Source organism: Hetaerina americana, unplaced genomic scaffold (assembly GCF_022747635.1).
Source record: "Hetaerina americana unplaced genomic scaffold, ioHetAmer1.1.p SCAF_34, whole genome shotgun sequence".
NCBI classification, from domain to species: domain Eukaryota; kingdom Metazoa; phylum Arthropoda; class Insecta; order Odonata; family Calopterygidae; genus Hetaerina; species Hetaerina americana.
This window is the reverse complement of record NW_027286919.1, coordinates 280,104-297,065: the sequence shown is the minus strand read 5'-3', so window position 1 is coordinate 297,065 and position 16,962 is coordinate 280,104.

Sequence of the window (16,962 nt, the reverse complement as noted above, 5' to 3'; positions counted from 1 at the left end):
TGGGTTTATGAAGGGGAGAGGTATGCGTGATCCCATTGCAGTAGTGAGATTATTATTCGAGAGTAATATGGAATAAAACCAGGAGGTATTTGCCTGTTTCGTCGATTCGAAAAAACGTTTGATAGTGTCTTTTGGGGAAAAGCTAATGAGTAATTTTCAGAATATAGGAGTAGGATGGAGAGAAAGGAGGCTAATCCGCAACCTGTACATGTCTCAGACTGTTCAGGTGCGGGTGGGGAACGGGGAGTCCGGTTGGGCAGTGTTAGGAAGAGGTGTAAGGCAGGGTTGCCCATTAACACCGTTGCTGTTCAACCGGTATGCATAGAAAATAATTAAATAGGCATGGGAAGAACTGGAGGTAGGAATGAAAGTGGGCGGGGAATGCGTAAAATCAGTTAGGTTTCCTGATGACCAAGCTTTAGTTTGTCTGTTAGCCAAGGGGTTGCAAGCATTGCTGAGCGAATTGGAAATTCAGTGCAACAGGTATCGGGTGAGAATCAGTATTAATAAAACAAAGGTTTTGCTGTTTTCTAGAAAGAAAAAGACTAAGCCGAACATTTAAATAGGAGGGTGAAAACCAGAAAAGGTAGAACAGTTTACGTATCTCGGAAGTGTTTTGGACCAACACGGTCAAAGTAGTAGGGACGTAAGGAGAAGAATTGCGCTAGGCAAAGAGGCTTTCACAAGGAGGAGGGAGTTGATGACAGGAACTTTGAGTAAGGATATTAAGAAAAGACTCATAAGAACTTTGATATGGAGCGTAGCTATGTACGGTGCGGAAACGTGGTCATTGATGCAGGAGGATGGACGTAGACTGTAGGCTTTTGAAATATGGGTGTGGAGAAGAATGGAGACGGTGAAATGGACAGAGAAGAAAACAAATGAGGAAGTACTTGGTATGGTGGGCGAAGAAAAGGCTTTGTTGGGAGAAACCCTATGGAAGAAGGAAAATTGGTTGAAGGGGGTATTGACCGGCAGTGGGATGTTGAAGACTGTAATTTATGGGAGAATGTTAGGCAAACGAGGAAAGAGAAGGAAGAGGATTGGTATGTTGGACGGGATGAAGGGAGGAAGAAGTTACTCAGAGATGAAGAGGGATCTGATTTAGAGTAGGATGTTGTGTTTTGCTAGGGGTCACAAATTATTTAATTAGTAATTATGTCCATCGGAAAACCTACTTTAACCGGTAGATTACCTGATATATATGTGTATATATATATATATATATATATATATATATATTATATATGTGTGTATACACACATGTGAATTTTTAGCAAATTGTCAACTATTGGTATGCAAGGCGTATGGCGTTCTCTCTTCCAGATCATCGACTAAATTAATATTGTGTCCGCGGCGAAAAACTCAATCCGGGTTTTGTGGATTGTGAAACAGTTACTGCAAAAAAAGACAACAAATAAATTCTGTTATTTCCAGCAGCGTGGGATTTCACAGGCCGCATTGGCGCCCACCATTCGAAAAACAAGGCATATCAGTGGCATGAATGGCCGCTGTGGTAATACCATGCCGGCGAGGGAGGGCGGGGGGAGAGGAGTGGGAGACGGACGTAGGGTATTTTTACGGATTTAATTGGCAGTCCCGGGGGTGGGTGGAGGGATTGATGGTGAATATGGCGGATGGGAGTGTGGAGGGGGAGGGGAATACGGACGGGGAGGGGGTTATTGGAGTGGTTCGTCAGTTGGGGTTGGTGGGGGGCTGGGGCGGCAAAGTAAGGGTTTGGGGAGATCGGAGGAACCATTATTAATCATTCTGTCGATCGATTTTCACGTGCAATTGGCCATTGAAACGAACTTCGGCTCCAGAAATCGTTTCGTGTTTCCGAGCTAGTATTTACCCCAGTAACAGGATCGGCGTCAGGGTTAACCCTCTGGATGCCGAATCTCCGATCCGCCCCAGCCGTCCGTTCGCCCCCTGGGCCAAATGACACTGTGACCGCCTCTCTGCCCTCCACGAATTCCTTCGCGAGAACTCCGGTCCTCTGCGGGGTCGGAGGGCCGCTCTGCATGGCCGGACGAACCCCAGAGTGAGCGGCGGGGTGCGTGCGAGGCCCTCCCGCCCCCCGTGGGCGAAGAACCCCCTCCAACCCCAGATGCCACGGCCCCGGGCGAATGTTTTCGGGTATCGACCATTCCGTTCTGCTCCTTTGCGCGTGTCCAGCCTTAGGGTCGAATCGGAATTTCGAACGGGCGTGGGAGGGCATTACTTGTTTCAATTGAGAGTGAATTTGCTCAAATTGCTAGAAGCAGTCGATCGACGCGGCCATTTTTTTTACCGAAGGCGTGTTTTTCTTCAGACAAATTAATCAGGGAAAGACGGAAATTAACGAGAAATGAATGAATCTGACCAATTATCAATTCCATGGTCATTTTAATTGAAAACAACTTTGCGCGGATCGGGTTCAAATGACCGTAAAATCTACTATTTTAAAATATAATATGTTTATAATAATCTTTGGACGTTTGTTATTAATTTTTTAGGTGAAAAAGTTTGCTAATTTCCTTATATTTTTAAATTTCCGAACTATTTGTTCGAACCAATCTTGCAGAAATTATAACTGATTTATATGGAGGAAATTTTATTTCATAGACTTTCATTGGGGCTAAGGAAGGATGCTATCTCATCAAACTTAATAATTATGTTATTTCATATGTAACGTGATACCAGATTTTGAACCTTAGCGAAATTACATGTGTCAATATACAAGTATCACGATTTCCGTGCTCATACTGTTTACCGCGTTCTCAGTAATCAATGTTTCGTCTCAATGAAGTTATCTCATGAGAAAGCTAGGTTTTTACCTTAAAAAATAAAAATATGTGTCACAATTAAGTGCTTAAGAGTTGAGATGTCCAAGTGTAATTTGCTAAAACGTTTCCTGGCAGTGGCAGTTTATTGAAAGGTCTTCAAATGTCCATTTTGAAAATGACTCCAAGATAAAATTACCTCGTAATGTTAATGGGATAATTGGAACAATCCAATTACCACGCCAAATTTGCCATCAATACTTAAATCACTTATGTCTACATCATTTTCCGACAATTTTCTGAAAAATAGACAAATTTTAGCAATTTTTCTAAATTTTACAATAAATCTCAGATGTGATGCTTCGTAATATGTTCTGCCTCATACGTCTACTCTACCAGATGACGCAAAGATGCGTCCTAATCGCGGAACAAATTGCTGACCATGGTCCTTGTCAGTGCCCGGTGTCGTTAAAGGAGTCACTTACGTCCCGAGGAATAAAGCGACCAGCGTGGGCCCCCTTGCACCCCCCCCGCCAACCCTCCCCCCCTATCTGCCGCAACGCATGACCGTTTCCGACCCCAACTACACACATCCCACTCAAGCGGAGGGAAGAGAAATGCGGGGAGATTTTTAGGTTTGGTGGGGAGATCTTGTGTGAAGGGGGTGTTGGGGGTGGTGGAAGAACCGGGCCGGGGGTTATGCGCCATATCTCGCCCACCACGGCCCGTTTAACCGCCTTTCATTTATCACGCCTCCTTTAACACGGCTCATTTATCGCCGCTCTTCCAACTCTCGCGTTCGGAGATCACCGCATCTTACTTAGTGGCCTTGCATTAATTACGGCACCGCCTCCAGGAGGCGTTTCAGCGAGGGGGGAGTGGGGGGTGACGGAGTCTTCGTCCGCCAAACGCCCTTTGCGTCGCTATCTTTTTGGGTGACCTCCTGGTGCGCGGGCAAGTGCCCAGGTGACCCTGAGACAGCGCCGTCCCTCACACTCGTGATTTCGCCCCCTTCCTAAATATCAATTCGCCCGACGTGCCCAATCGTCGAGGGTGTTGGCCCCGGAAATTTCAACAGCAGACGTCGGCGTGTCTGTCGACACCTCACCCTTAGCCCCATCGGTCGGCCCTCGCTGGTCCTGCCCCAACGGATCTCCCGTCGAAAGCCCGTCCCTCGCCGAACTTTCCCTCCCCGCCCAATGCGCTTCTCGGTCTCAGTCGCGCGGTGTAATTAGCGGTCATTCTCCCCCTCGGAGCGTTAATCTGCTCCCTTTACGGCTGTCGCTTCGGGAGGGGAGTTGCCCGCTAAATTCTTTGCGGTGTGAAGACCACACACTATCCGCATTCATATCCAGAGGGCATTCATTGGTTAACTCAGAGGATAGGTATAGTATTTCAAGTGGTGGAGATAATGAAATTTTTTAATAATGTTACATGCGCTAAATGGGTCTTCTTCTTTAATTTAGCATCCCGCCGGCAGGTGGATTTTGTTCCTCCGACAGAAATGAGATTCCAATTGTGCATACAACTGAGAATTTTAATTTTTTCTTCGGCACAATGATAAAACTGAATTTTCAAATTTCAAATGATCAATGGAAGGAGTTTTATTTATGAAATTTCGTAGAACCTTTCAGTTCTAATGAGAAGTAAAATAATGTAACTTTATCCGTTATATATATATATATATATATATATATATATATATATATATATATATATATATATATATATATATAACGATTGTACGGAAAAACTCACACGAGCGGCACAATAATGGGCTGACACAATATAACACAAATAGAAAAGAATAGACACATTTAAAAGAACACTCACACGGTAAATTGTTCGAGCTTTCGGCCCTCTAAGAGGCCTTCTTCAAGAGAGACTCACTTGTCTCTTGAAGAAGGCCTCTGAGAGGTCCGAAAGCTCGAACAATTTACCGTGTGAGTGTTCTTTTAAATGTGTCTATTCTTTTCTATTTGTGTTATATTGTGTCAGCCCATTATATATATATATATATATATATATATATATATATATATATATATATATATATCTTCGAAATGGAACGCTCTTCGGCGACGCACAAATATATAAAAACACGGATGTAGATTTGTAGAATATAGAGACACATAGAAAGGACACTCACAATATGTTATTTGACGTTTCGACTTCACGGCTGTCGTCTTCAGATCAGACATTTTCAGAATATATATATGTATATACACATACCTATATAGACACACACACACACACATATATATATATATATATATATATATATATATATATATATATATATATATATTTACTTAAACGGAGATAAAGAGAGACAGCTGCAGAGCAGGGTTTTGTGTTTTCTTAAGAGAGACATGATATTTATTTGTTAGTCAAAACCTACCTGAGCCGGTAGCTTACATAAGGTTATAATAAAGAAGGTACTTCTTCGAAAGAAGAAGCCAAATCTTAATTCTGCCGATTTGTTGCATGGAATAATTCAACCACAAGAATTATCAGCTTTATCCTCAGGGGTCTGATATGATTAATTAGAGATATTGAATGCGCTTGAGGTGAAACTACTTTCAATACCGAATGCAATGCATCAATAAGCCTGGCATTTTCAATGGAAACAGTCAGTGACCAATGCTAAACCACTCTAAGCCTTACATTGCATGGCACTAACAATGTAACAACTCTCTCTAGATTGAGCAATTACGTATGCATCTGTCCTTCCTTTAGTCCGTTCAACATGTTTCATGCTTTCCCAATCTGCCAGCAGTCTCTCTTGAAGAAGGCCTCTTAGAGGGCCGAAAGCTCGAACAATTTACCGTGTAAGTGTTCTTTTAAATGTGTCTATTCTTTTCTATTTGTGTTATATTGTGTCAGCCCATTATTGTATATATATATATATATATATATATATATATATATATATATATATATATATATATATATATATATATATATATATATATATATATATATATATATAACGATTGTCCAGAAAAACTCATATGAGCGGCACAATAATGGGCTGACACAACATAACACAAATAGAAAAGAATAGACACATATAAAAGAACACTTACACGGTAAATTGTTCGAGCTTTCGGCCCTCTCAGGGGCCTTCTTCAAGAGAGACTGAAAATATGCTATGGATCAGGAGAGGGGAAAGAGTTATGGGCGTGGAGGGGAGGTGTGGAGGGGAGGTGTAGAGGGAATGCTGGGAGGGAAATTAAATATGGCGGTTAAGGGTGGGAATTTTAAAGGAACGGAAGGATAGAATGTAGGCAGATTCACGAGTTCCCACCTCTATGTTGGTAGCTGAATCAGGTAGGGATTCTAGGATGCTGAGGGAAAAACACTGGTCGAATGAAAGGTTGTGGGAATTGGCGTGTGAAGGGATAGGAAGAGATGAGAGTGAGGCAGAATCACAGGAGTACCGGTGATTATTCATTCGGATGGATAAGGGGGTAATGCATTCACCTATGTAGAAGGAAGTGCAATGTTTGCATGATAAAAGATAAATAATATTTTTTGAGAGGCAATTAGCGTGGGAACGAGGTGGGGGGGCTATGAGGGGATGTAGGGAGAGGGGAGTAGGCATAATAAGAGGACAGGTTTTACATCGGGGGCGGTTGCAAGTTGCACCATCACCTTTCTTGACACAGACATCTCACTTCAAAACAACAAATTCACTACTTCAGTACACATCAAAGCCACTAACCATCAGCAATACCTACACCACACTAGCTGTCATCCTCAACACACGAAACGCTCGATTCCTAACTCTCTCTCTATCCGCGGACACCGAATTTGCAACACCACAGCCACTCTCAACAAATACCTTGCCAATCTACACCTTGCACTCCTCAAACGCGGTTACCCAGAAAAGTTGCTACGAAATAAAATCCACCGTTCCACCCGACCACACACACCACACAATAACAAGCCCACATCTGACGCAGGACTCAACCTTTGCACCACCTATTACCCCGGATCACACAGACTGAAAACCCTCCTTAAAGAACTGTTTCCAATTTTACATGACAATGACGCGACCTCATCCTTACTACCCCAATGCCCATCTATCGCATACAGACGACCCGCCAATCTCAAAAACCTTCTGAGATCCACCAACCCTTTGGCGCCCCCCCGTGACAAATTTCCCAATATTTCCCCAACTTGCAACCGCCCCCGATGTAAAACCTGTCCTCTTATTATGCCTACTCCCCTCTCCCTACATCCCCTCATAGCCCCCCCACCTCGTTCCCACGCTAATTGCCTCTCAAAAAATATTATTTATCTTTTATCATGCAAACATTGCACTTCCTTTTACATAGGTGAATGCATTACCCCCTTATCCATCCGAATAAATATTCACCGGTACTCCTGCAATTCTGCCTCACTCTCTTCTCTTCCTATCCCTTCACACGCCAATTCCCACAGCCTTTCATTTGACCAGTGTTTTGCTCTCAGCATCCTAGAATCCATACCTGATTCAGCTACCAACATAGATGTGAGAACTCGTGAATCCGCCTACATTCTATCCTTCCGTTCCTTTAAAATTCCCACCCTTAACCGCCATATTTAATTTCCCTCCCAGCATTCCCTCTACACCTCCCCTCCACACCCCCCCTCCACGCCCATAACTCTTTCCCCTCTCCTGATCCATAGCATATTTTCAGTCTCTCTTGAAGAAGGCCCCTGAGAGGGCCGAAAGCTCGAACAATTTACCGTGTAAGTGTTCTTTTATATGTGTCTATTCTCTTCTATTTGTGTTATGTTGTGTCAACCCATTATATATATATATATATATATATATATATATAACACTTTTTGAAAGACTCACGGACGTGAATAATAATGTATAACACCCATCCAGACCCACCACCCCCATCCCGCCAGACGAAGACACGGACGCCGCAAGCCACGTGGTTAACCTTTCTTCCAAACCCCTTAGCCCAAATATGGCCTCCCTTTTGAACAAGGGCCTCTCTTTTACCCCCACCCCCAGAGTAAACCACGTGACAATCCTCGCGGACGTATTGCATTTCTGCCGGAATCTCCGGTGGAAGGCATTTTGGGATTCCCAACCGTCACTCCAGCAAGTTTCCAGACCCCTTCACAACGCCTTACATAAATTCAAGCCGGCTTCTGCCCGAGAACCCAATCCCCTCCCCCCAAATCATCCAATTGAAATTTTTATAAACCTTCTCCTGTCCAGAATTTCCAACCCGTCTTTCCTCAAGACCCTAAATCCTCGACCCAACCTGTCTCCAACCGAATCCACTGAACTAAAAAGGCTAATTAAGGATCCTAATATCATCATTACTTCCGCGGACAAAGGTTCAACAGTTGTTGTCTTAAATAGATCGGATTACATAACGGAGGTTGACAGGCAACTCTCGGATACGTGCGCATACCGGCAAATCCCCGAAGACCCAAACCCCGCACTTCAGAAGGAACTTATTGAATTTCTCGTGTCCAACGGGCCAAATGAGGGTCTATCTCCTTCAGACCTGGACCTCCTCTCCCCTCCCCACCCACGCACCCCTCATTTCTATATCCTTCCAAAGATTCACAAGCCTGGGAATCCCGGTCGTCCGATTTTATCCTCCCGTCACTCCCCAACTGAAAGAATCTCTGCATTTGTAGACCACTATCTCCAACCGATAGTCCATTCCCTACCGTCATACACCAAAGATTCTTACCATTTCCTGGAAAGGCTAAAATCAACCTCCCTCCCTCCAGATACTGAGATCATTATGGCCACCATAGATGCAACATCCCTATACACATCGATTCCCCACTCAGAAGGTCTCTCCGCTCTCAAACATTACCTCTCCCAACGCCCTGAGCCACACATACCCAGCACAGATTTTCTCCTTAGTCTTTCCGAGTTCATCCTCACCCGCAACTCCTTTTTCTTTAACGACAAATTCTTCTTACAAATCAAGGGCTGTGCCATGGGTAGCAGGTTCAGCCCTTCCTATGCAAACCTCTTTCTTGGTCTCGCAGAGAAGAAATTCCTGTCAAAACAACCACTGAAACCTCTATTGTGGCTCAGGTACATCGATGATATCTTCCTCCTCTGGCAATATGGTACCGATTCCCTGAAAGCTTTCATTTCCGACCTCAATGCTTCGTCCTCTATTTCCTTCAGTTCTACAGTATCCTCCTCCCAAATCACCTTCCTAGATGTAAATGTTACATTAAGAAACCAAACATTTCACACCTCTGTACATATTAAACCCACAAACAAACAGCAATACTTACACTACAATAGTTGCCACCCATATCACACAAAACGCTCCATTCCTTACTCCCTATCCACAAGGGGACACAGAATTTGTAGTGACCCTGATTCCCTTGATTATTTCCTTTCAAGTCTACACTGTTCCCTCCTAAAAAGAGGTTATCCCGAATCCCTCCTGAACAAAAGAATCCGAAAACATGCGTACACTCCCAAACCTTCCTCCACCGCGGAACCCCACCCTCTCTCAATTTGCACTACATACTTCCCGGGCTTAGAATCTATACGATCAATCCTGAAAGACCTCTACCCTATCCTAAAAAATCATAATGCCACCGCCAACCTTTTTCCCAAATGCCCCTCAGTTACTTTCAAACGCCCCGCCAACCTATCCGATCTCCTCAAATCAACAAATCCACTCCTTAAATCCCCAACCCGTCCTAAAACCACTCCAACGCCTTGCAATAAACCCAGATGTAAAACATGCCCTATTTTCAAAACCAAAATCCCATCCCTCTCCCACCCGCTTTTTAACTCTCTCCCACCAATTCCCTCCTCTACTTGCACTTCTAGCAATGTAGTGTACCTTCTGAAGTGCCAACTGTGCCCGGCCTATTATATTGGGCAAACCACCACACCCCTCAATATCAGAATCAACAACCACCGAGCCTCATGCAAAAACTCTTCCTTCATTGACATGCTCCCTATCCCCAAACACGCCTCCGAACACAACACTCCCTTTGATAAATGCTATAGTGTATCAATCATAGCATCCCTCCCACCCTCTGATCCTCCTCTGAAACTGAAAACACTAGAGCAATCCTTCATCTGGCTTTTGGAGTCCTGGAACTGGCCAGGAATCAATATTAGGCACTAATTACCCTGTTCTAATTATATTTTCATCCCCCTTCCACCCCCATCACCTTCTACATTTTCCCCACCCTTCTAACGCTGCCCCTCCAAACCCGTCCCTTCGGAATTCCCTCCCCACCTTCCCCTTCCATCCATCGCTCCAGCCCTCGTATTCCCTTCAGTTCTGTCCCTCTCCTCCTTGATAAAGGTGGCAACGACCACCGAAAATTCGAAAAATAGTGAGTCTCTTTTTTTGTGTGTTTCTGTGTTTTTGTCTGTGTCCACTAGTTATACATTATATATATATATATATATATATATATATATATATGTGTATATATATGTGTATATATATATATATATATACACACACACACATATATAAAGAATTAGCTTATCTTAATAGCTCAGTAAATAATTGAAAAGTGTTACTCATTTATTGAATTAATATTAATTAGGTATGCATTTAAATCCTTAATGTAGCTGATATGGTCAACCGCCCTCGTATCTTTTTCTTTTCGATTTTCACATAGTACTCAATTAACACTTCAGTTTTTTTATTAAATGGTGGGATGAATTAAAAAAGAGTCCTTGTAATTCAATAAGCATCAATTATTCTTTTGTCAAACTGATTACTCAAACCGAAAGTTCGCTCTGACTTATGAGATGATCTATTTACGATTCTTTTATGAAATATCTCACCTTCCCTTCAGTATGGCATTTCAGCATGCCGACGGCTTGGTGAATTTCTCTCTCAATTTCTCGGTGAGAAATACAGTGCCATTAAGGGATGAGTCCCTCACATCTGTCCAAGAGATTTGGCGACTCATCTTGTGGGGTATCAAACGTGGATGAGGGAGACGTGTTTACGGTCAAGTCATCACCACTTACGGTTGCCCTGAAGTTAGTGCGAATTAGTTATTTATGGCTTGCACAGTTGGGAATTTGATTTCTCTAGGGCTCCTCACATTATAACCAAATTCAGAGGAATCGATTCGCAGAGATTTCTACTCTCTAAATGCAAAATTTCGAGAAATTTATAAAGCCAATCTTAACAGCAAAACAGCGAGCAATGAATCATGACCTAATTCCTCAAATTGGATTAATATTCATATCTCATGAGCAATTTCAGTAATTAGGGCAATAAAACAGTTCGCCTTAACATATAGTCGATAAAAATCCCAAATTAACTGAGAAAATCCTAAAGAAAAGGATTAAAGGTTACTTGATAGCGTAATGATTGGATTTAAAAAAAATGATTACATTCTTAATGTTAGCATCAATGTAAAAAATGTATTAAAAGACCACATAATGTATTGCGATAACCACAACCAGAAACGGAGAAAACTTTCATCATTTTTAAAATTCATGAAGTTTGTAATATTAGTAATATTTGACTATTATTCTACTGCTAATGCGAGTAATTAGAAATAGTTTTAAAATATAAGGAATTGAAGTAAAATAAAAACTCCCATAGTCGTAATAATTTAGCACCACTCATTTCGCAATGAAAGTAACATTTTTTGTTGTAATTATTTCTGGGAAGAGAAATTCAATCACTGTGACCAACCACAACCTCTCAAGCAGAACACGCTTCTGTAGTAGTTTGCGGGAATGCTACTTCCTTGCCAGAGACCAACTAGACACCCAAACACTTAAACCCAATTGGGATCATTCACAGGGTTAAATGGACTCCGCTCAAGACACCTGGGTACACTTATATACACTATCCGTGACTGTTCATGGGAATTAATTCCGCGCCAGGGACACGCTCACAAACACTAAGAAAATCATTCACTCAAACATTGAAAAAGGGGCCTAACCTACTGGGAGAATATTATTCAAATTGAGCAATGTTAGCAAAAAACAGGGGATAGCAAGAGTGTGCGTCGGATACGCGTATTTTGGCTATAATGTAGCCCTCCTCAACAAACTAAAGGAAAAAAGGACATGCAACGAAAGGTCATTACACCCTGTTTCAATTAGGATTGCTAGACAGACTTATTATGATTCATTTAACTTAAAGTAGTATTCCAATTGGCCTTAACCTATGAATGTAATAATGATATCACAACATATAAGGACTGAAAAATAACTATTTTACTATTTTCATAAAAATTTCCCTCTCAATTATCAGAGGTAAGGAAACAGATAGTAAACCTGGTATTGGGTGAGGTGAAAGAAATGTACGTTTTACGGGATACTCATCTCAAAACTTCCATTGAGGTTGCAGTTTTGATTTAAAAAATAAAAGAATTTTTTTCAATCGCCGTTGATTTTTAGACTTAGAGGATCGTCGTATAATATAATAATAATAATGGATGATATTGGATTGAGACTATGTGTTATAGGAGCCGCAAGGTCTATGCTAAATTTAGCAGTTATCTGGAACCGGGAATATCTGGCAATTTAAACGGAGCAGCCATAAATCGTACGTAGGAAAAACGCGAATTCCAATCGCCGTTTCCTTAATTGATCCTTACCCCTATTGAATGAATTATTTCAAGTCCATAGCACACCGCATGAAACGTTGAATAGAAGTAAAAACATACGGAGTACCATTTGGTTCGATTTGATTTATGATTTGAAGGAGTTAGTCATTTCTTTTCCTGGTAAAATATACAGTTTTAAATCATTCGACAAGGATCTTAAGAATACTTTTTCGGGCCTCGAATTTTTTACTGGAATCCTTGTAAGCAACAGCTCATTAAAATGAATATTTTTCCTTAACATTTTGCCAAAGTGACACCATGGAATATTTGTGAGAGAGAGAATACTATTCGCTCAGTGCTTTCGGAGATATTCTGAACTCAGTTTTTGCCTCAACTAATCAATGAACGCTCAAGTGAACTCTTTTAAGGCAAATCCTCGAATAATATACTCAGTCTATGGAAAATAGCCCATTTAAGATAGAAGTAAACTCGCTGCATTCTGACAAAATATATGTATTTATTAGAGTCCCTTTCTTTAGACTGTAGATAAATGTAAACCGCAAATAAAAACCTAATTAGAGCGAATCGACACATTTTTCAAAGGCTAATCCTAGAATGGGCTGTTATTTCTAAAGACCAGTGCCCTCCATGAACTTGGAAAATTTATAAGGAATTCAAAAATGGTTGATGGTAAAAATTCACCAAAGCCAAAGTGAATTGCTCTTATCAGAGGAAACAGAAATAACTCTTTATATCTGGCCTTTGCTGAGTAATTGAAATCATTCATGAAGTCATATTTTATAGTCCAAGGGACTGAGCAGCCTTTGAAGTACCTGAGTATTTTTTATTCGGAGGATATAAGACCATCAGCTGTTCTCTTCTACGTTTGGTGAAAAAATATCATTTACACATTCCTTCCGCGTTGACAAATTTCAGTGATAAATATTGCCCACAATTTCCACCCCCTGGTAATTGTATTCCTTGGGGAGGGTTTTCAGGAGTCAATGCGCGCAATGCAATTTACATCGCCACCGACGGAATCCTTTTCCTTGCAGCCTCTTTTTTTCTCTTCCATGAGTGAGAGTGAGTCCCTCCTTCTCGTAAAGGGAAGGCGGTAGAGGGCGAAGTCTTAGCAAGTGATTTCGGCTCCTTCCTTCACTCTTACTGCTGATGCAAGTGACGCACGGAAGCAAAGGAGGTCGTCTTATTTCAGCTGGCTAACACTCTCATCTGAACTACGCCCGAGATGCTGCAGCTGCACGAGCTTGAGTTTTTCGGAAGCTTAAAAAAATCAAGCCTGAGGTAAAGCAGATTTGGGGCTTATTATACAATTTATGACAAGTTAGTCGTGAACAGTGAAACTTCTTCGAAGAAGAATGCGAAGTACTTAGCCAAGTTCCCAATAAGGTGATGGAGTTTTATTAATCTTATGCTATTCTTTCTTTTTTCTTATCAGTGATCCGCGTTCTTTTTCTTGTGATTTTCATAGGCAAATTCTTGAGAAAAGCTTCACCGTTTTCATCATATATTGTAACTTTATTTAATATAAAAAAATAAAAGAATTCAGGCATCCACAACAGAAAAAAATTATCTGTATTAATTGGGACTCATTATCTATGAATCGTATCATTCTAACGATAGCGATTCGTATTAAACTGCATTTCATTTCCTAAGTCGCAATCTGTCAATGTTTTTCCTATCAATATTAGCGATGCATTCAATGCTACCTTATTAACGTATGCATATGTTTACGATTTGGTGTATTAGACTTCGCGTAAGGTTAATGGCGTTATTCAAAGTAATCAGTCAATTAAGCATTATATTTTTTAATTTCTACAAGCAGAGTGAGGGGATGAATGCGGTGAATAAGTTTATTTGGTTTGACGACGACACAAAACATTCCGGTTAAGCATTAACATACCCGTCGTACACTCTTTTGCGAACCGCCGTGCTAGTTGTTATGAATAGTAAAATGAACGAGATCGTAAAACAGACGAATGCCATGGCCACCAAATGATAGGTCACCCGGGTGGATGGAAACGGGCCAGCGCGGACAACCAAATTCATCAGCCTTTCGCCAGGCGTTATTTTTTTTGAAAAAACAAACGAAGAAATAATCAGCGTTGTGCCCGTCTCCCCCTTCAAAGCCAGCCCTCCATTTTCCCAACACATCCAAACGTTCCCATCTCAATGTTTATTTTGCTCACTGTGATTAGTGATGCCCGCAATGTGCTCGAACATGCAATTTATTGAAAGATATCCGAAAAGCAACGACACATGCTTAACGTCTATGTCATCCGATACACGGGTAATCGATGAAGTTTTTCCATAATCATTGTATTGACCTGAGGATTCAGAAACAAACATTTAGCGATTGTGGTAAAAGGATTTCTAATAATGTTTATGACATGAAGTGCAGAACTGAAGTATTATCTCCGTTTGTCATTTTATGCGTTAAATTACATAAAACGTAATTAATGGATGAAAATGGGGTGGCCATCGCCTCTAAAATATGCATCCAAGAGTTTGAGTAGTAGTAGTATTTAGGGGAGGTGACCGAGAGCTGAGGTCATTTGCACCATTAGGAATGGACAGGAATGGATGAAGGGTGGAGAGAAACCCAGCGTCGGCATTAGCCTTCTCTTTTCGAAAGGCGCCAAGGGGTCACACAGTTTTACGTCCCGTCCGACGGACGTCGTACTCACTCAAAGTGCTCTCCACAAAGCACCTCTCATGTAGGCAACCCCTGAAAAATATCTGCCGCATCCTGTATTCGAACCCAAGCCCTCTCGATGGAAAGCCTGTACTTTAGAAAGGATAGCATCCCTCCAAGGGTTTGAGTGAGGTACTTAAAGTGTTTCATGAATTTCATCATTTCGCGGACATTTAATTCTATGAAGGACAAATATTGCCTTTGATTGGTATGGAATTGTCTTCTACGACTGAACAAAGAGAGGAATAGTTGTCATCGTTTGTGAGTGAAGCTGACAGACAGCCAATATCCGTGGAATTTCGGTGATAAATATTGCCATGCCCAGATGTATTACATATTCGATCAATTCCTAACTTGCCGATCCAGTGGCGGCGGGGTAACGTCCTCGACTCGTCCATTACAAGGGTCGCGGGTTCGATTTCCACCTGGGTTGGTTTTCCTCCTCCTAGAACTTGGGTGTTTATAAATGTGACCATCGTTATCATTGGCAATAGTGCGATGTAAAGGCCTGTTTTCGGAATAATGCGAAATAAATAAATAAATAACAACGAGTACTCGTATAAGTCGTAACATCAGTGCTATATTGTGTTTCTTCGTATCCTGTCACGAGCAAGAATCATATCTGCCAGTTCTTAAATATTACCATCACCTTGATTTTAACTCTTCCGAACGCCCACCCTTCCGCGGTCCCTTATTTTCACTTTGCCCCCACCCTTCTCTCAGCACCCGCGCAACCATTAGACGCCCCCGGTGTGCGGAAATCAGCTGCCGAGCGTGGAAGCGCCGGGGACGGGACGGGGGGAGAGGGGTTGGAGGAGGGGACGGAGTGGACAGTCCCATGTCCGAGTCAACAATGGAGGCAAGGATAACTTGGCACCTCGTTGCCGCGGGGGGAGTCGGGAGTAAAAAAGAGAGATGCCGAGAAATGGTCGCCGCTCGTACTCATGCCGTTCGAGAGGTTATCGCGTATCCGGGAAGGGGAAAGGAGGAAGAGGGTGAGTTTGAATGCAAACGGTCGTGCTTGCGTTTTCAGCCGCGTTGGTATTTCGTGCCACGTCATCCCCCGAACCCGCGTCATCCCCCGAACCCGCGTCATCTCCCGCAACCGCGTCAACCCCCGCACCCGCCTCGGTCCCTTGTCTCGATTCCAAGCTGCGCCGTTCCCAACGCTTCCGTTCCGATGGTTTCCATAGACACGCACACTTTCCACCCCCGGGTATGTAAGAGTGTATCTTTTTTTTGCCGATGCTAGGGTGGGGCGGATTTCCCTTCGAACCGATACCTCGGCGACGCAAGCGATAGGGCTCGTCAATCCGCGTGTACCGGGAAAAAGAAACACCTGCTCACTTTTATTTATTTTTGATGTATCACACTCAGAATGGTGGCTCATAATTTTAATTAACTTATTCCTCCGACGTTTATTTTGGTTGTGTTACGGTCAGTGGATTTCGGGGATGAGAAATGAAAAGTTTTTTTTTTATAATTTTGCTTCGTGCCGATGGAATTGCTTTGGGCGGCGTTACATCCGGTGTTTGGACTTTGGCCCAATCGCGCGCGATCTGATTCATTTTGGGAGTCGGAAAAATGTGTATCGATGTGAAATTAATAACGAGTTTTTGGCCTGATTTGGAATTGAAAGAACAGATGAGATCCAACTAACGGATATTGAATTACTCTTGTATAGGCGAGCGTTTTACATGGAGCTCGCAGGGAGGAAAGTGAATGGTTTTCGTTTTAGTTTGGAACCTTGTGTTTTTCATTCGACCTCCGACCGCGTCGAATAAGCGCAATTGAAATTCGGTTCCGCCGATTCAATTTTTGCTACAATCAACATTCAAATGCTAATTTGGCAGCGTGTCCGAGGTGACTCCGCGCATGCGCGCCGGCGTACGCGCTCTTTTCCGTTGCTCTTTGAACATTTTATCTATCCTGAAATCTAATTAA